Source organism: Dermacentor andersoni, chromosome 6 (genome assembly GCF_023375885.2).
Source record: "Dermacentor andersoni chromosome 6, qqDerAnde1_hic_scaffold, whole genome shotgun sequence".
Lineage (NCBI taxonomy): Eukaryota > Metazoa > Arthropoda > Arachnida > Ixodida > Ixodidae > Dermacentor > Dermacentor andersoni.
In genome coordinates this window covers 67,539,511-67,560,971 of record NC_092819.1, presented here as the reverse complement: position 1 = coordinate 67,560,971, position 21,461 = coordinate 67,539,511, and the positions used below count along the sequence as shown (strand labels likewise).

Here is a 21,461-nt window from a genome sequence, read left to right as displayed (position 1 = left end):
CTGAATGCTGCTTTCTCTACTGCCTACTATTGTCTTGCCGCAAACTAACCCGGCAGCAACGACAACCACAATTACCAGCTCTGTTTCTGACACTAACAAAAGCCTGGCAAAACTCAGAAGAAGAAAGTCCCGCACTCACCAAACCTCGCAGCCAAGAATTCAGCGCAGTCGTTCCGCTGCAGGCAACCAGTCATCACACAGGGCTCGTTGCGCTGCTCCCGGATGGTCGTTGTGCTGCTCAGCATACAGTCAACCGCATCTCTTCGCTGCTGGCCTCCGTTGTCGCGATCTCACCGCTGGCAACCAGATGTTGGAATCGCACCGCTGGCACGAGTTGTTGAGGTCTCGGTGTTGACGCCCGTTATTGCCAATGGGTCGCAAGCCCCAAGGGTAGCGTTGGCCTAGCGGCCTGGGGCACTGGAAGCATCTGGAGGTCCCGGCAAAGCATGAGAAGACTGGTAACAGAACAACTTGTTTATTCTAACATAGCAAAAGAGCGGCCGGTCAGGACGACCGAAGTGGAGAGACGGGAGAGCACGTAACTCAACAGTACAAATCGGAGCCTCTCTCCTGGCGTCCGGGGGCAGCTGCTCTTATACTCTCGGCGTCGCGGTCCAAAAGGGAAGGTCACGGGATGAAGGTCACGGGATGAAGGTCACGGGACGGCGGAGCATGAGCCCACGACGGCGCGCACGGTCGAGCCGAGAGACCTGCTGAACCGAGTGTAGTGACGCATCGCCAACCCGCCCACACGACGGCGCGAACGGTTGAGCCGAGAGACCTCCAGGCTCCTCATTCGGGGAACTCCGCTCCCCGGCTGCCGCGCTTTGACAAGCGAGGGCACACACACACACACGCACACACGAAGACACGTGGCACTGAAACACGCCTGGACACGCTTGGCGGGTAGGCGTTGCGGCGGCGTCGGACGGGCCAAAATGTCCGCCGCTTTGAACAAAGCCCCGGCGTCCGTTGCATCCGCGCCGGCATTACCGCGCGTTGTAGGCGAAACGTAACAATGGGCATGCCTATTTGCTTCCAGTAACGTAAATCATTACAGGGATTCTCGTTACTGGAACGTTACGAAATTACTTGTATAACGAAGAAATAATTTTCTCCCAGTTCTATTGTGCGATGCGCGACCTTTACGACGAAGTGACCTGTATAACGAGTGATATAGGAGGCCCAGAGCACTTCGTTATAAAGGCGTTCCACTGTAGCACGGTATGAACGCCGCTTCTGTAAGTCAACCTGCACTTGCTTAACTACACTGTTACGTGGCTAGATCATGCCGGCCACGGTGTGACACCACTGGGGTGCTGGTTTTCCATTCACGGTGCAATAGCATGACGTTTTCCAGCTGGCGAACGAAAGCACTCTCGCAAATTTGCGTAAACCGGCCCTCGCCTTCGCGGGAGCCCTTTTCGAGGAGAGAAAGAAAGAAAAACGTCTTTAGTGCCTTTTCGAGGACGTCAATGAGCTCCTGTTAACCCTCCGAAAAGCAGTGCAAGAACTCTATAGGCCATCGTGCTCTAGGCTGTAGCAACGCTATTATTAGGGTTTGTGAACACCAGAATGTATCAACTCTATTAAGAGTTTTATACTCAATTAAAGGCGTGTAAACTCTGTTCGAAGAGCAAAGCTGCGTCCAGGGCATAATAACACTTACTGTAAAGGCAGTTTGTGATTTCTATTGTTCTATTTTTTTACATCATTGTCTCAGAAGCTCCTAGGAACAGCCAGCGACGTGTCTTTTCTTCTTGTTCTTTCTTTTTAGAGGGAGGGGGGGGAGTAAATGTGTCATCCAGAGGTTGTGAGTTCGGATATCACTAGTGACGCGTTCTTCTAGAGCTCCCTTTAAAGCGAAAACAACATTAGCGCTCCCTTCGTCATAAAAACACTTCCAATTTTTAAATGGTTGTGAAGGCATATATCGCCGAAGCAGCAACAACAGAACAACATCCTATACAGGGAAGAGCGAAGTATGTCTCGCGCTCGTTCCGTTATCGCTTCTCGATGTACGACCTCGCAACGTAATGGAACGTCGATTAGCCACACTCCGATGGTTACGGATAAACAATAAGGCTACCATCAATCTCTCGTAAAGCAAAATTCGTTTCATGTGAACTGCTATTATACTTTGTGCATATGAGTTCAGTGCACGAAATGCCACTTATCTATTGCAGCAAGCTGCTACCCTGTACTTTTTCTTTCTTTTTTAAAGCGAATTCGAACAATCTCTTTCTCCTCGCTCAAAAAAAAAAAAAGAAAGAGGAGAATAAAAGAAGCGTATTTTGCTCTTTATCTGTTAAATATGTGGTATTGAACATATTGTTGTGATAAAAAAAGTACCAGAAAGAGTACGGAATTTTTTTAACGTATCTTTTCTGTTCTCTACCGTTGTCCGTTCGCTTGCTTTTCTGTGATTTCACCAATATAAACCGCTTGTTGTTTTTCCGGAATTTGGAGAATTTTGTTTTTTTACGTATTTTATTATATTACGCGTGAGTAACGCTTGCTTCTCTCGTGTCTGCAGCTTTCTTTTGTAGTGCGTAAGAGTCCAGTGCCGGAATGCGGTTGTAGCAGACTATACGTGCACACAGATATAAGCACGCTACACGCGTAGCACATATGAGATGTGACCACCCCTGAAAGAGACGTCTGTCGCCAAGTCAGCCGACACCACGCCACACATCCAAGTATCCACTCCGCGAGTTTATATATAGCCACGCTATGAGCGGCACGACTGATTGCAGCTGTATCTTACACAGAAGCTATAAGACTATAATTGGCTCGCGCATACGAGATCTATACGTATCTATACGAGATCTATACGACGTCTATACGAGATCTACGCGTTCGTGAAGCTGCACAGGATACAGTGAAGAGACGAACAAACCTTATTTCGTTCACCGCATTGGCAAATGTTTCGCTTTTCCGTATAAAGACCAATTCTGTGAAAACGAATAAAAGATTCCGTGTTTCACCATAAAGGGAAACAGACACGTTTTTTTTTTAAATATATCTTTCTTCTAGTGAAAAAACGGTGTATACAACACCGAAGAAAAGTTTGCGTCCTATTACCACAGCCCGCTATCGCGAAGCCGCGTCGTATACACGGCGCACAATTGTCACGACACGTCGGGTTATGTTATAAACGAGCCCGAACGGCATGTATAGTACCAGCGCTAAGACTAGAAGCGCGCAGCTCGGAATCCGCTGTCGGCATCGCATGCCGTGCACGGAGCTGTGGGGTCAAACATGTAGCAACACTCGTTGCCGTACACGTGTGCGTGATCAATCTCGCCGAGAGCAGCAGCAGCAGCCGCCGCCGCGTCGCAGAGAAAGCGCAGAAGCCGTCCACGGCAGTTGATCAGTATAAATAGTGCAACTCCACGGAGTGCTGTGTACCGTGCATCGAGCGTTTGCGCTGCCGTACTGCGCGTCGTTCCAGGGAGTGACCCTGCTTCGCCTGGACCGGTGGATGGACCGGTGGATGTGCCAGCAGTAGCAGCTATAGCCACGTCATGACAGCTTACCGAAGGGCCTCGCAAAGTAAGTTCTGTGACAACGTGTGCGGGTGTTTACGGAAACAACAAAAGTGCTTACGGAAGCGAACTTCCGCGGCCCATTCGCTGGCGATCAAAGATCTTGATATATGTATGCGTGCGGTTTTTAGGCACCGGCGGATCCGGCGGTCCCAAGGAGCGCCGGATATATATATATATATATGTATATATATATATATATATATATATATATATATATATATATATATATATATATCGATCTGCCGTGCACTTCGTCAACGTAAACGTTTCCCTAGATTATGTACAATCAGGCATGGGGAGTTACAGTTAGGTCGTATAACGTCGTATCGCTTGCAGTGATCAGCCATGTGTACTGTACACTCTGCGTAACAGGTTTGTGGCAACGTCATCACGATAAAAAAGCTTACAGTGGCTTGCCGACTATTTCTTGAGTCGAGGGTGGGGGAGGCAAACTACAAGCTATCCAACCCCTCTCTTCCTCTCTCTCTCTCTCTCTCTCTCTCTCTCTCTCTCTCTATATATATATATATATATATATATATATATATATATATATATATATATATATATATATATATATATATATATAATGTGTGTGTGTGTGTGTTTACTGTAAAATTACTATGCATTACGAGAGATAGCCAGTGAACGCGTCTACCAGTTAATTTTATCATTACAAGGCGCACACGTAATCATCAACCACGCGTAGTGAACCATGGTGGAGCAAAATTATTTGAACCTATAGCCTACACATGACATGACATATTATGACGCTTGAAAAGAGGGAAAAAAGAAAACGAGCGTTCAATAATTATTCTCGAGGCTTCTAACTGGACTAGGAGCGTAAAAACTTTTTCGGACATGACACTTAATGAGCATCCCTTTCCACTTCCAAGAAATATAAGCATGTAACTTGCAGCTGTGTCGGGACAATGGGAAGTATAGCTGATAGCGGCCATATCACACCTTCTAAAACTTGATTAAGAATTCTTTTTTATTTACAAAAGCTGTGTTTGATACTAGTTTAACTTCGCGCAGAGGTTTCCATAGCGTTCCACCTATTTCCGCTAAATTTGATCTCGGTGACATTTGTAGCTCTGCCAGGGCAATGGTTTAAATTCTGCCCCATTCGTTAGACATACCCGTAACGCTGTAGTGCACGCACACACGTAATTTATTACACACAGCCCCAATTACCCCACCCACTTTGATCTTTGCCTTGACATCACCCATTACCTCGTCCTCATATACTAGAGACCTTTAGCGTGTCCGGTATTCCGGCAAGCGCGGCCGGAACCACACAAACACAAAGCTAATTTCTATATTCTGCTTAGCTGTTGGTGTAAATTTTCGACAGTGGCGTAATCGTGTTCACAATTACGCCGCTGCCAAAAATTTGCACCGCTAGCGAAGCAGGACATAGTGGGTTACTGCAGCTTTAGCTCTGTGTTTGTCTGGTTGGACTCTACGCTACCAGGCGGCTGCACCGCTCTGGCCGCTCACGTTTACGCCCCCGCAAATCCGGCAATCCGCCCAAACCGCTCCCGTTTAGCGGAATAGCGGACACGCTCAAAGTCTCTGTTGACACCAGACACGCCAAAGTTGATTCGTTTCGTTCCCTGACGACACCAGAACCCAATATACGTATCACACATAAAAATAAAGAACAAGAAACGAGGCTTAAATAGTTATTCGTAACGCTCCTAAGTAAGACAGAAACGTCAAAACTTCGCGACAAATTCCACTTAAGCTGCGCCCACTCTTCCTAAATGTAAAATTTGTGGAATGCGGAGTACTCTTCTGAACTTGGGAAACGTATATACCTGATAATGGCGGCTTGACACGTTCGAACGCTTGCTTAAGATAAAAAAAAAAAGTCAAATGTATTTTCTTTTTTGCGAAAGCTGTATTTGATCTACACGCATTCAACATAGCACACGAACTAGGGACACCATTCGTCATATATATGTTAGCAAATATTTAACCCCGGTTGTAAATGTAATTATGCAAAGCCGCGGTGTAAATTTACGCCACTCGTAAAACACCGCTAATAACGTTCCGGTCCATTTGCACAGGTAAATCTATTGCAAAGTGGCGCATTTAACCCACCTACTTCGAACGTTGCCTAAACATTACATTACACATACTGTGCCCCTAATCTTTCCCAAATATCAACATGGCGCCTCGTTTAGTTCATCGAAGACAGTGGAAAAACAAACTGCGAGCCTCGCATGACGAGCAAAAGTAGGGGGGGGGGGGGGGGGGAATGAGGGCTCAGTGATCATTTACAACGTTACATTGAAAAACAAGTACACCAAGTACACTTTGCCACTCTACATTTGTCAATCTGGGGGGGGGGGGGTGGCTGTGCCCCCACCCCCCGGTAAATACGCCTATGAAAGCTTATAGGTTACAACTATATCTATTCTGTTTACCTAGTTCTCTAGAAAGAAAAAAAAACGGGTATAGAACGAAACGCTGGAAGTGTAACGCGCGCGCGGGGGCGTTTCGAATGAATAAATTCTGGTGTTTTACGTACAGAAACCACGATATGATTATAAGCCACGCCGTAGTAGGGGACTCCGGAATTGTTTTGATCACCGAGGGATATTTAGCTTGCTGATTTTGGGAAGTTACCGCAAGCGAAACACGGGACTTGAAGAAAGGGACGACACGAACCTAACATGATGAACTTGGCTATTCGTTACCGGTAGTGGCGTGGTCTGCTCTCCTTTGTTTTCAAAGACTGAGATTATCGGCAGAAGGAATGGCCAGCTGGAAAGAGATTGTAGAGGCAGTAGCCATGCGACGCTTTAACGATGGTGTTTGCGTCAGTTGCGGTTTCTCAGAAAGAACCTTTCTTTCTTTCCATGTGATACACACGTGTTCGGCGCCTCAGCAGTCTGTCAGCGTTTTCCGAGTATTTTTATCACACACTTGTTAAGGTCGCTCTGTGTTTTTTATTGGTTTTTACGTTGCTTTTCGGGTGCACACGTGTATCTGACCTATATAAGCTTGGCGTTCGTTTCATTAAGTCATCAGTTGCCAGTACCGCTTCATGTCGTCCTTTTCTTCGAGTCTCCTGTTTTGCTTGCGGTAACTTCCCAAAATCATGAATCACCAACTGGCCTACACCCACACTCTGCTATGTTCTTTAGCTTGCCGCTAATGCACGGGGGACAGGGGCGTTTTTTTTTTTTTTCATTTCAACTCCATCCAAGTGCGGCCACCGCGGCCGAGATTTGATTCCGCGACCACGTGCTTAGCAACGCTACACCATAGCCACTAAGCCACCGCAACAGGCAGCATGTTCCGTAATTTGGCGCGCGATTTTGTTCAGCCGCTACCGGCGCGCGTCAAACGCTTGGATGCTACCCGCCATCTCCAACCAGACGTACGCGTTGGAACGCGTCCGCACGCGCCGCGCTCACTTGACGTCGCGTCGCGCCCGGCGGAGGAAGAGGGCGCGCACCCAAACGATGCAGGAGTTGCCGCGCGTTTCGTCGCGGCGATTCAAGACAGACTAGCCTACGCTTAACGGTCACGTTAAGCAATGTGTTAAAGATTGCAGTAACACACAATAAGTACTTAAAATTTGTTTTTATATTTTAAAAATGATATTGCAGGAGTAGTGGTTCAGTCAGCTCAACTGTCAGTATTGTGAACTCGGTGAAACCTGCAGCAGCGTCGGCATAGCATCACTCGCGTAATGTTCTGCATGCTGTGTCAGGTCCCGAACTTCGGCGATGAACATTTCGTTAATAATGCACCCGTTACGGCTGAAGACTTCAGCGGCTGCCATCATAAAATACCAAAACCCACGCGGAACTCCGATCACTACGCACGCAGCTTGCCCGGGCTTGCCTGCACGCCGCGCGAAGAATCGTTCCGGAAGTCACGTTGGTTCGCCGTCGTCACGTGAGGCGCGTCGGGCGGGTGACGCGAGCGGCAGCTTCCGGTGCGGGCGCAAGAAACCTAGCAGTGCTTAAGCAGTGCAAGGTCTCCACGCCCCCGCGCGTCAACATGCGATGCAGCCTCCGCGCCCGACGCCGTACGCGTTCAGACGCGGCGCTACGCGTGCGGCCGCGTGCCAGCGCGCGCGTCTGGTTGGGGCTTAAGCTATACTATTGGGGGCAAGCACCACCACTGGAAAAGTTGGCGCCGCCGTCGGCGTGACGTGGTATGAGGGATCACGTGGAGCCAGTGGTCGCGTCGGCTGCTTCGGAAGCGCCTAAGCGAGCTGAAAACGAAAGTTTGAGGCCCCACCTGTGCAGCAGTTCTGGTTAAGTGGGGAGGTTTTCCCACTTCGGGGCGTCCACTCGACAACACTTGGAAGCTCTATAATAGGTAGTAGCTGCATTTGAAGGCGTCCAACATGGTGGGGTACCAGCTGCTCGGTGCCGCAGCGCCGGACGTACGCAACGGAGCCCAGTTTCAGCCTTCACACGTACGTAGCCACAGGACAATTAAGAAGCTGCGTGAAGGTTGGATTGCGAAAGTTAGACGCGCCAAACAGCCATCGGGTACAACTTGGGCGTGCAGCAAGCACTTCCACGAAAAAAATTTCTGCTACGGCGTCGGGGCTGCGACGTTCGATGAGTAGCCGAAAATGCGCTGAGACGCTCGCCCGCGCATGTTGCCAGGCTAATGTCATGAAGCCTTTGTCTATGAAAATGTTGATGCTATATAGTTGCAAGTTAACATGGAATGAAAAGGGAACGGGGAGAAGCACATTAAATAAAAGGCATGTCATATGCTCATGTTTGTGCTAGCACCAAACAATAAACGTACTGGATTAAGAAAAAGAAGTAGCGGGAAATTGCTCGCTGAGAAGACCGATAAACACACAATGCGGCGCAACTTGAGAAATAATGGTATTGAAACGTCCAAGAATTTAGAGGAAGAAAAGCCAGAAAGATTGAATCGTCGCGATGGCACATCACGAAATTATTTTTGAACAGCTTTGACAGCGCCCACGCGTTGATTGTGTACCGTCAAGTGCTCATCCGCTGCGGCCTAAAACTCACGGCACGCTTCGAAAACGCGCTCGCAGAAGAAAGCGAAACAGTGTGCGAACCCGTGCGATCGCTGCATTGAGGCTTCATTCTGTTATGTTCCACTCGGTTATACAGGCAGCCCACTATAAGAACATATTTTCACATAATTTGTTCTTAGCGATTGCCTATCTTTCACCCAAGAAACCGGTTCGGGGGTCTCCATAGCGGCGACCACGCGCAGTTGGTGTTCACTGTGCGTATTCGGTAAAAAGCCGAAGCGCAACTCGGGCTCCCTGCGGGAACGATATACAGTAACTGTAACACGCCATGATCACTTGACGCCACCTGCCACGTAGTGTACACATCACATTTATTTCATTTTCTTGGGTTTAAGTACTTTGTCAAACGCACAGCTATAGCTAGTTGATTTGGACGGACATTAAGTTGTTTTCTTGGCCTTCTACAAGTGGATTCTTCTATGACATGTACGTTTTCGCAGGGATTGTAAAACTGACCCACCTTAAAATGTAAACATTTGATATGCCTTATCAATATATAAGGGGTCTGAAGCACGGTTCTCACAAAAGCGTTACAAGCGTTCTTTCAGAGCAACATCAATTGGTCACTCCAAACGTGTCGTCTACACTGTTTGTAAGTATACGAACTGCAGGATTTGTGTCTCGTGAAGATCCCTATATAACTGGACTTCGCGTTGTACCTGCAACAGGCAACACTCAAGCTTGCGAATAGCTAAGCGTACCACTATAAAGCTACAGTCAATGAGGCAGTGCTGCGAATGATTACACTGTTTGTCACCGATGTCAGACGAATGAAGCCGAGCATACGACATTTCATCAACAGAACTGCATAATCTATAGCTGACCAGCGCGCCATCCAGACAGCCACGTAGTCAAATAGTTGCAGACGGGTACAGCTTACTCTGACCCGCCAAAGAAGTCCAGTCGCACAATACCTTTTGTAGTCAATTCTTAGAATCAACTGGTCTCTTCCAAACCTGAAAGACCAATTGTTTAGCGGAATGACACGGGTTCTTGCGAAAAAACGCAACTCCGTTCAGTGAGACCTTGACCAGCTCTCGACGTTGTTCAGGCTAAAAACATCTTTTGTTCATAACATTGCTGTTGTCAACCGGAATGTATTGGAAATGTGAAGGGGCGGGGGGGGGGGGGGGGGGGCTGTCTGGATTTTCCAGAGTCCCCAACCCGATTTTTTATATAACTGCTTAGGGCACGAAGAACAGCAGGCACGCAGCCTACTTTTTGTTAAAGTACTTCCGTGCAGCTCAGGGGTACCGTCAAGTTCGTACAAAATAAATGTGATTACAGTTTTTGTGTAATTATCTGTTTAGGTCGTGCAAACGAACACGAACTTGTTCAAGCTGGTCTACCCCGTAATGTTTTCGCTCGGAGTTGAATCGGCAATGAACCAGTGAACTGGAACGAAAGCCGGAATTAAATACAGTTTCACTTCGACACTCTGGGTAAAGCAATTTCACGCGAAGTATTATCGGAAGCACCGGGTGTGTCCTGTTCGGTGATACCGCATGCATCCGGCTTCAAGGTGAAGCAACAATTCTTGGGTTATCGCTTGTGGTTTAAATTTGGGCAGTATGCAGTTGAAGTTGACGTACACGAGTATGTACACGGAGTCCAAGTAAGATAATGGTCTCTAATCAAGCAGGTTGGTGTTTGAGCGTTCAAAAGTCGTAACGCGGAGAAGTGCAGATAAAAAGACGTTGACATGTTCACGTGCGCGAGGCGAGCACTTGTGCTTTCTCCTATTCCCCTTTCGCCTCAGCCACAGCCGCAACAACAGAAATTCTTTAAGCATGTGTGTTTGGTCTTTCCAGCTGCTAGGCACATTCTTTAGCAAGACAAATACCTATATATCACAACAGAAGCTGAGGCGCATTGTGTGTATGATGCGAAGCCTGAACATGAACATAAATGAAAACCCATGAACACGTGCATGCACGCACACACACATACACGCACACGCACACACGCACGCGCGCGCAAAAGCGTGTGGAGGCAGGAGCTGTAGTCAAGTCATAGCGCTGGCTTGCACTAGGGACTTTCGTGAGGGTGTTCTATTCAGCCTCTTTAGACGTGCTTCCGCGCCCTAATGGTTAAGGCAGCGGGGTTCCGTGCTGGCGGAACAGGTATCGAAACCAGCCATAAGAAATGTCATTTCTTCATCATGAATATATGAAGCAGTACGCTTCGCAGGAGGCTTCACGAGCAGCCCCTCACACGCAAGAAGAGGCGGCGCACAAACAAACAAATATTTAATGAACCGAACTGCAGGACCAGTCAACAGGCTCACCGACTACAATGCGGCAATGAACATGTCTCCGGCCCCGGCGGAGCCCGCTTGCCACAGACGCGCGCACTTGCCACGGAAGCCTCCCCGCGATGAGCAGCTCCATTTTTAATTAAGCCTTGACCACCACGACATCTTCGGCACGTCTGCGCTGCCAAGTGAGGTGTCATTGTCACGTGAGGTGTCAATTTATTGACGCTCTGCGTCAATTCTTGAGAAGCGTAGCGCATATTTCAGTCGGGAGGTAGTACGCCATACTTTCTTGTATCGATGTGTGTTGAGTGGAGGGATGTTCTTGAATAGGGGGGTTAATATTTACTGTAGATGTGCGAGTATTTATTGGCTGAGAAATTTATATTTGTGAGAAATAGTGGCACCTAACACCGACAAAAGATACCGAGAGCGAGCGGGGCTATACGAATCCAGGTGCAACCAAATTAGGAAGACCCACTAAGCTTCAACAAAAGACACTCCCTCACCGGAATAGGAATTGACCTCCCTGATGCAGTATTCGACCACTCCCTCCCAAATTATTCATCCGATAAACTAATCACCCTCCGTCCCCAGCAGCTGTGGAGCACCTGACCAAGGCGGCGGTCAGACCTGTAACGCAGCAGAGGGTGCTAGGAATCTCTGGACCCGGACAGGTCACCAATGGAAATTGACCCTGGCAATCTTTAACACACGAACTCTGTCGAGTGAGGCTAGCTTAGCAGGACTCTTTGAGGAACTATGGGACATTGTTTGGGATATCATTGGCCTTAGTGAGATTAGAACTGGTGAGGCTTATACAGTGCTAACAACTACGTCCTCTGCTACAGAGGACTCCCAGATAAAAAGGAATACATGGTAGGACTCCTAATCTATAAGGACATATCAGGCAACACTGATGTACTCTACAGCATTAATGACAGGGTAGTAGTAGTCGCAATAAAGCTGAATAGGAGGTATAGAATAAAGGTAGTAAAAGCCTAAGCTCCAACCTCCAATGACGATGATGAAGAAATATAACAGCTTTGTGAAGATGTTGAATTAGAGATGAGAAAAGTGCAAGCACAGTATACTGTAGTCATGGGCGACTTAATGCAAAAGTGGGGAAAAAGCAGGCCCTTGAACAAGCAATTGGAAACTACGGCATCGATCCAAGGAACACTAGAGGAGAGATGTTGGTAGAATTCGCAGAAAGGAATAAGCTGAGAATAATGAACACTTTTTTTCAGGAAACGTAGAAACAGAAAATGGACCTGGAAAAGCCCTAATGGTGAAACAAGAAATGAAATTGATTTCATACTTTCTGCCCATCCCAGCATAGTGAAGGATGTTGAAGTGTCAGGTAAAGTGTAGTGATCATAGCTTGGTGAGGTCTAGGATTCACCTCAATTTGAAGAGAGAAAGAGTAAAATTGGTCAGGAAGAAACAGGTCAACCTAGAGGCAGTAAGGGTAAAAGCAGACCAATTCAGCCTGGTGCTTGCAAACAAATATGCAGCCTTAGAACAGAGAGATGAATATGGCATAGAGGTAATTAATGAAAGCGTAACTAGGCTGTCTTCAGAGGCAGCAATTGAAGTGGGAGGCAAGGCACCAAGGCAACCAGTAGGCAAGCTCTCCCAAGTAACATAGGACCTAATTAAGAAACGACAAAGAATGAAAGTGTCCAACTCAACAGATCAGATAGAATTCGCGGAACTGTCAAAAATAATCAACAAGGAGAAAATAAGGGATATTCTAAATTATAACGCGAGAAAGACTGAGGAAGCCGTAAAAATGGACACCGCATGAAATTAGTGAGAAGGAAAATAATTACTACATTTAGTCATCTTCAAGTGTATGCATCTGTATTAAAAACAATCAAGAGAAATCATTTATTTATCTAATCTAATATATACATAATCGGCAGTAAACTCTCATTTGTACGAAAGTCGGTTTAACGAATATTTCAGAATATAACGAACTTTTTATAAAACCCCCTGTGGTTTCCCCATGCATTCTATGCAAAAATGTGAATTTTTGAATAGCGAATGTTCCATTTGAACGAATTTGGTCAGAGAACTCTTGCAACGCTTCAAAGCAACACTTCCTTAGAAGAGTATGTGCAGTGCGACAGTGAGCTCGCTGCCGGTGCTGAACTATCAGACCTGGAAATTGTTTCCAGTGTTCATCCAGAACAAGAAGAGTGCGACGAAGAAGATGCAATGGTAGAGGCAGATTCCGATCCTTAAACTCTCGCCTAGGCTGTAGGATGCCTTGGAAATTTGCAAGACTTCGTGTCTCAGCAACAAGCGGGGCCAGAGGAAGCGCACAAAAAACATAGACTCTCTGGACAGCTTTGTTACTTATTGCACTTTCAGAGCACCAGTGCAAATTAAAATTACAGATTTCTTTTCCCAAAATGAGATAGGCAGCAACGTAACTGCTATACACTTGTATGCTATATTGATGTACGTAACTCCATGAATTGCATTCCACACAGTTGACGCACAGATGTGCCCTAGGGTGTTCCATATTCTCGTGAATATTGAGTTTAGTGAACTTTCAGTTACGTGAACTATTTCCTCGGGTCCCTTGAGGTTCACTCAACTGAGAGCTCACTGTACTCTGTTTTAAGAAATTTAGAGCGCATTTCGTAAAGCACTCGGTATAAGCACGCTTAGACACTAACTCCCCGTAGTTCATTTTGCCACGCGGTTGTCGGTGCTATCAAAAGCAGGAGGCAGACGCGTGGAACATCTTGGAAGTCTGTGATGCACAGAGTGACCTTCTCCATGCTTGTTATCACGTATATGTCGCAGCAGGGTCGCATTCCACGGTCGTTCAATATGCATATAGCACTTAAGCACTGTTACTTGCATGCGACCAGACAAGTAATAGAGCCAAGTGTTATTAGTGATCGACAGGTACCATAGAAAACGACATTGTTGCGAAATTCTAGCGATAGCAAACTAGCAGTAAGCGAAATATATTTCTTTGAGAAGTATTCAAGCAAAAAAAAAAAGATAAACGCAGGTCTTTGTGGGCTCATTTGCGTAATGAACACAGGCATTTGAGCCCAGAGCCCGCGAACTTGTGACTGTGACACCTGTGTGGACTACGCCAACAAAAGAAACATTCGGCAGAGACACTTAAAACTACTTACGTGTGGGAATGCGAAAGAATGATGGTAGTACCTTTTGCGAAATGTCTCTTCCGCGCGTTCCTTCTCCGCGCGAGCTCTCACCTGCGCTCTAACTGCGCCTCGGTAAGCCATCGCCCCTGGATGATGCTGACGTCTGCCGCCTGAAACCTACTCTCCCTTTCCCCCTCTATCCTCTCATCTTTCTTTCCCCGCCCCCATTCCCCATTACGCTGCGCCGTGCTCCCATATGTGCTGCAGAACTGAGCGTATTTTCCATCTCCCAAATCACGAAGAAGGGCAAATCGAAACGCGTTCGCTTGCCCACGAGGAGTTCATAACTCGAATCGGGACCGCTCGGCGCCGCTCAATTGGACATCAATGCTATTCTATTTTATAAACTCATTTTATGCACTCGTAATGTGGCGCCACCTTCTCCCCATTGGCTGCGCCATCACGTGCCCAATGACGTACGCGCTAGGCACACCTTCAGTCAACCAAAACCGTGGAGCCGCCTTGCCGTCGGGGAAGCGTGCTTGTCTCGCACCCCCGAAGTCCCGGGTGCGGTTCCCACCCAGACCAAAATTTACCAGATTTTCTTTTCAAGGTCATTAATTTGCTTTGTCCACAGGAACCTGCCTGAGAAATTTGACGCAAATCCGGGCATTTTATGACGTGTTCTTACTTTTTGTGCCGTCGGCCATGTTTGGTACCATTATTCGTTGACGCTGCCGACTACATATTTTCGGGGCACATAATGTTTTCGCATTAAAGGGACAATAAGGGCAAATATTAAGTCAAGCTAAAGTGACAGATTAGTACTCGAGAATCTCTAAGGCATCAATATTGTTGCGAACAGGGCCTTAGCTATCGAGAAATTGAGGTAAATGCTGGACACGATTATAGACTACCCCGGGAAGTATTGCCCGATGACGAAGGCACTCCTCATTTAAATTCTATCTCTAGTACTCCACCATTCGCTATATAGACATCACTGTATTGCATCCTAGGACGAAGCAAAATGCCACTTGTCCAGTTCTATTTCATTTTTAGAAAAAAAAAAAAGAATTGACTGACATTACCCTAGACAATGACGCGCGTGGTCGGAGGGTTTAGTTTTCGCTCGACTCTGCGCCGCCCGCGCTGTCGCGTTTCGCAAGTTTCGTGGCTCAGGAAACTCGCACAAACTTCAAGTAGCAGCAAATTCCACTTCCACGTGAACCTCGCGGGTTGCCCGAACGGTTCACGAAACTTGACCACGAGCAGCTGCAGCGTCGAATCTATACGGCTCTGTTGTGGTTCGCTTTCTCCACGAGCGGTCGTTTGCGTTTTGTGCAAAGCACCGTACCGCTGTCTGTCGGGCGCCGTTTTACTCAACGACGGCCGCAACGGGCGGTTGATGACATATGCAACGTCACCACTCCCCGGCTGGGTTTGAATTGCGATAGACGTATTCGGATCCTTCAGTTGCAGTTTTCTCGTAATGCCCTTTCTTGGAACGAAACTAGCGCTGCGAGGTGTCTGGAATGCTACTTTAACCGTCTACGTCGACTTAGTGTTTGCCTTTAGTGTCCCTCCAAAACACCGAAGAAAAGCAGAAAGGAACTACAGAAGTTTGCTGAACTGTGATGGGTCGGTGCACATCGGAAGGAATTTTGCACAAACGCGTCTGTCGTCTAGCACTACACATCCCGTTTTTCTGCGTTGTTTGATTATACCCTCAAGTGCACAAAGAAGCACGCTTGCTGCAGACGGCATTTGCCTAACCTTTATTCGCGCCGCTCGCAATCCCGTACCGCCATTGTGTTCTGGCATATAGCTCAGCATCTTTACTTCGCGGGCAGAAGGACGTGCGCCTGTTCTACTGCAGAATCAAAACACGCGTTGCCAACTATTTCGGAGGGGGGGGGGGGGTGCTGTTGCGAACATGTGCGAACGCTGTACCACGGTTATTATTGCGCGTGACGTTCGCCCACTCTCACAGAAGTACAGCGCGGATAGAGTGCATGTACACAGCGACTCTCCGAGTCGGAGCTTGAAGGACACCTCCATGTTTGAGAATGGACAGCGATGGGCTGGTTGCGCTGAAATAGCTGAAGACAGCCCTTGCAGCTTGCACTGAACTGAGAAAGGGAAATTGTCATTCACTCGACTGGGCAGAACGAAGCTACAAAGGAAACCCCATACGGGTTTCTCAGAAAAATAAAAAAGAGAATTAAAACTTTGAAGATGGAGAAAAATTGGCCGTTGTCCGGTATTCGAACCTGTGAGCTCCAACGGGTTTATGCGGGAAGGTGGGAGGGGGGTACAATGAATTCATCATCATCATCGGCCTGGTTACGCCCACTGCAGGGCAAAGGCCTCTCCCATACTTCTCCAACTACCCCGGTCATGTACTAATTGTGGCCACTTCGTCCCTGCAAACTTCTTAATCTCATCCGCCCACCTAACTTTCTGCCGCCCCCTGCTACGCTTCCCTTCCCTTGCAATCCAGTCCGTAACCCTTAATGACCATCGGTTATCTTCCGTCCTCATTACATGTCCTGCCCATGCCCATTTCTTTTTCTTGATTTCAACTAAGATGTCATTAATTCGCGTTTGTTCCCTCGCCCAATCTGCTCTTTTCTTATCCCTTAACGTTATATCTATCATTCTTCTTTCCATAGCTCGTTGCGTCGTCCTCAATTTCTGTGTCACCTCTTTGTCGTGTGCTACACAGCTTCGCTGGTCATCCACCTTCACAGAGTGGAATGGCTCGTGACATTTTTCTTCAACTTTTGTAACATTCATCGCTCATTCCAAACAAACATTATCCATACAAACATATTAGCTGTATAGGCGAACCTTCTGCAGAGTTTCATGAAATCGTGGCAACCGGTACGCCGGACTCACTGGAGACGAGTTGGACACCAGGGACAATCTGACCACTTATAACGATCTCGTTAAGGCCTTTTACCTCAGTCGCCGAACCTTCCCCCCCACCTCACCCCAAGTTCAGCCGGGCGCAGGCTACCACACTGCGTCTGCTACAAACAAGCACGTACCCTTCACCCGCCCGCCTCCACCTTATATTCCCTGACGTTTACACTACCCCCAACTGCCGGTGCTGTGGCATTCACCCGGCTACGCTTCCGCATATGCTGTGGGAGTGCCCAGAACAGCACACACAGACTAACACCACGACTCTCTCGTCGAGGTTACATGAGGCTCTGCGGAGCTCTGCCCTCGACGACCGCACCTGGGCGACCCAGCAAGCCCTCGACGTCCCCTCATGGGAGGCTTAGGCCCGGCCATCGTAAAGTGCTGGTTCTACAATAAAAGATTATCCCCCCGCCCCCACCCCGGTACGAAATGACTGGCAGATATGGCGACGGGAACAAACAAACCTGTCCCTATCTTTCGTCAAGTGGATGTACCGCGCTAGAGTATTGTGCTTATTTTCGCCGAGAGAGACATGCGCGCCCTTTTAGAACAGCGCGCATGTCCCTCTATGCTAAAATAAGCACAATAAAAGCAACAGTGTCAACGAATTCATTGACAATGTTGCTTTTCTTTCGTTTCATAGCATCAGTGCGCATGGAAGCATTCCTTCACTACTCGTGGGATCGGGCCTTCGATTTGCAAATTTGCAAACTTTCAATATACACGAATGAAGTAATTCTTCGGGGCCGGTGGTTAATAAGTCGTGCAAGAAGCGCATGCAGGCGTACGTACAAAAACAAACGTGCACTGCGACATTTCGGTTAGGAGCAAGGATTGTACACGCTACGACAGGAAAATTTGCGAGTCAGACCTAATAGACAATTTTAACACACATAAGTAGGCCGACGTGCATAACTGGCAAAAAAGAAAGAAACTAGGCCAGAACATAGCACCGTTAACTGTTTAGGTATGCATGCCTCAATACAATTTAAGTATGCATGCATACTTAAATTGTAATGTTTCGTCAGCTGCGCATGTGCGTCACAGGCGATTTCGAACACACTCATATATTCAGGTGACATTTCTATACCTCCTCTCTCTTTTGCCATGCCATGCACACTGTGACGTGGTCGCATACGCTCAACACACCTCGGTTTTCAAGCAACGCTTTTATTGCCTCACTCGTACTGACGTCGGTGTTGGTGTTCGAAAAAAAAACAAGTCGCGCGAATATAAAAATAGCTTGTCAGGCTGCGGATTCGAATCACCGACCTCCGGGCTGCGAGACCACCACGCTAACCGATTCAGCCGTCGTTTTTTTTTTATTGCCGGCTTTGACGCACACAAACAATACACAAAAGATAAAACATGCCAACAAGTATTTTGATGGCACGATATATTAAATATTTTTTCAATTCTGCCAGTTTATCTAGCATGTCAATCCATGTTGTTCAGCCGTCGGTTCATCATACGCGACGCTTAAACCGGGGTTTTATATGGATGAAGAAGTAGACGCAGCTCAAGGCGTGAGCCAATCACAGGCGTCCCCTCCCTCCGGAGGAAGGAAAGGGTGTCATCGCGTGTTCGCTCGCCTCACGCCCGCCGTTTCCCGCCAGTACAGGAAAGTTGGTTCTTGATTCTACGGTACAGGCCCGGCAGTCAGGTGGGGAGGCTGCGTTTGGTTCGTTCTGCCGAAGAGCAGGCTGCGTTGAAGGAACGGCAGCGGGAGCGGGTCGCGCGTTCGGTCGTCGACGTGCCGACCTCGCCGTGAAGGAGCGCGAAGCCGAGGCGTTACGACAACGAAGAGCCGCGGATACCGAGCTTCGCTTGCACTCCTATTCACGGTAGTGGAAGGGTGGTCAATTTTTCTTTATGATACCTCGAAAGTAGGTGAACGTGCGTGACCGAGCCTGTGTCATCCAGCACAGCAGGCCAATGCTCTAACCATTAGGCCCCGATCATGCAAAAGTCGCTCTTTGAAACGTCACATGGCAGTTTCTCGCATTCTTCCCAGGGAACAGCTAGCGCTTTGGAACGCTGTGCTAGACTGTACTCTCTTCAGGATCTGTCCACATATTTTTCTGAGACGGATGCTTACAAAGTGGATGCAGTCCGCCCATAATGAAACAGGTTCCCAACATAGTTTCTTTTAAATCAACAACAATTGCTTGTTGCGCCTCTATATATAGTGTGCTCTATTTTGTGGGATACAAACCAATGCAAAAATGGTTTGTATTCCACTTTTATGTGTTTTTACTATATTTTCTTCGTTCTTGCATCCGCCGGTGGATGCTTTGAGAACTCGAGTTCTAACGAATCGTGAAGCCACATACATTTCCCTTCGTGGCCGTACATCCTAGTGTGCCATATTCGAGTTGGACAGTGTAATGAAAACTCGAAATAATTTTGAAATATTATGTGTCTCTTCGGGGAGAATAAATAAACGCGTCAAGCATGTGAAGAAATAGTCACCATCACTCTAAAAACAGTTGCACCCTTTGGGGTGCATATTTGCCTAAAATTATAATCCTCATCTGTCTTGCATTTACTTTATTGAAAACGCTGCGCTCGCTACTTTCCTGTCGATAATGCTTTGTCATGCTAGTAACGCGCATGCCGTTCGTGACTTGGAAGTGCCGGGCTCGCAACGTTAAAGAAAGGAAATGCGGGCAAGGCATAATTATGGGGTTTCGCGTGCCAAAACCCCGACTGAAACCCTGGGGTTCTTTAACATGCACCTAAAATCCAAGTTCACACGTGTCTTTCGCTCCCATCGAAATGCAGCGGCCGTGGCCGGGATTCGATCCCGCGACCTCGTACTTAGCAGCCCAACACCATAGCCACTAAGCAACCGCGGCAGGTTGCGGGCAAGACAGATGAAGATTATCATTGTGAGGCAAATATGCACCCCAAAGGGCAGAACTGTGTTAACAGTGTTGAGGAGAACATGTATACGCGTGACAAACATGTGTACCGATATTTGCGCGCAAAAGAATGATAAAGCGAACAGGATAAGCGCCACAAAAAAAAGAAAAAAAAACCGAGAATGCGAAGAACAAGGGGGTGAGGGTGACAGGTAAGGAGGTAGGATGAACAGAAGGGTGAACTGAGTGCTCGCGGGACACAGAAAGGTTCTATAAAAATTTGGCTGAAGGCTATTAGCTTGGTTAAGCCTGGAAGATTGCGGAAGCAATACTCTTGGCTGCGCCTTGGTTCGGCTGATGGTGTGGAAATGGTTGCCCTTTGTTAAACTTATGGCTATACATCATCCGACATAGCGCAAGGGAGCGCGCCGACCACTGCGAGGAGCCGAGCTGTAGCCCCATTTATTCTCCAAGCGTGACGTCACACCAGCGAGCGCCCTCTCTCGGTAGCGCCGCAGCAGCGGCGCGCAAGGCTTCGCCTCCACCATCGATGCCGCGAGCTGGGGCCCCGTCTCTCGGTCTGGCGTGACGTCACATGGTCACGTGACGCGCAGCTGTGTAAGGAGGCGCCACGACCACCGATGGGTCGAAAGTGCCAGCCGTATTGCTTTCGCAATAAAATGGCCAACTGGGCGATCAGATCAAGACAACTGATGTCGGTCCTGTGTTCTTCAATCGTCTTTGTCCGTTGGCGCTTTTCCTAACAAAGAAAGCAGAAAAGGGATGACACATGTGAGCGTGAGCAACACGGAAGGTATTCTCGTTTACTCCCTCTCCTTATGTGAGGAGGGGGGTGTACATTCGATCAGCGAGAGACGAGTCTTGGGGCCGGACGAGCTAAAGTCTTGCGTGTCGAGGTTGGACGAGAGCAGTATGGAGCGACTTTAGATGCGAGGAGTGGCAGGTGCCAGCGACATGGTTGTGCGCTTCTCGAATCAACCTGCAGAAGACAGTCGCACGCACCCATATTACTGTACCCATACTGTACCCACCAGTCGCGCTAATCTCACCGATGAAGCTTTCGCACGAACCTAGCAAACCACATACGTTGCACTGATATCCACGAGCGGTTCTCCGTAGGACCTAATAAGACACATCCATGAGATGTTCGTTTTTGTCAATTTTACTGAAAAAAATCAGTTTCTCAACCTGTAGAAGGCCGTCCATATCATGTTGCAGAAATTTCGCCCACACATAACACCCGCATATTTGAAAGGTGCTATAGATGTTCCGTATAGGGCAGAGATGTCAGATTAAAAAAAATTCTGGGGTTTTAGGTGCCAAAAAACACAATATGATTATCAGGCACGCAGTAGTGGAGGTCTCCGTATTATTTTCGACCACCTTGGTTTCTTTAACGTGCGTCCAATGTACACGAGCCTTTAGCTTTTCGCCCTAGTATCAAAATTGACTATAATCGAAATGCGGTTGCCAGATTTGGGATCGAACCCGTGACCTCGAGTCAGCAGCGCAGCACCATGGCAACTCGGCTAGCGCGACGAGAAGGTGTCAGATTTCCTGGGCGTTGGGCTGCGACTGTCACGGACATGCGCGACTGCCCGTAACTTTCGTCCCACACTGCCGAAATAACAAAACACCGCCCATGTGTATATT

The 21,461-nt window shown here is 47.8% G+C and overlaps 1 protein-coding gene across 1 annotated transcript in view; it reads left to right on the top strand.

Annotated features, from left to right (window-relative positions):
- Positions 1-3,461: 3,461 nt before the first annotated feature.
- Positions 3,462-21,461, top strand: part of PolZ1 (DNA polymerase zeta catalytic subunit) — a 164,189-nt gene continuing 146,189 nt past the window's right edge. Inside the window, exon 1 of the mRNA XM_055066363.1 lies at positions 3,462-3,555. The gene's annotated coding sequence lies outside the window, so the exon portion shown is untranslated. The remainder of the gene's footprint in view (positions 3,556-21,461) is intronic.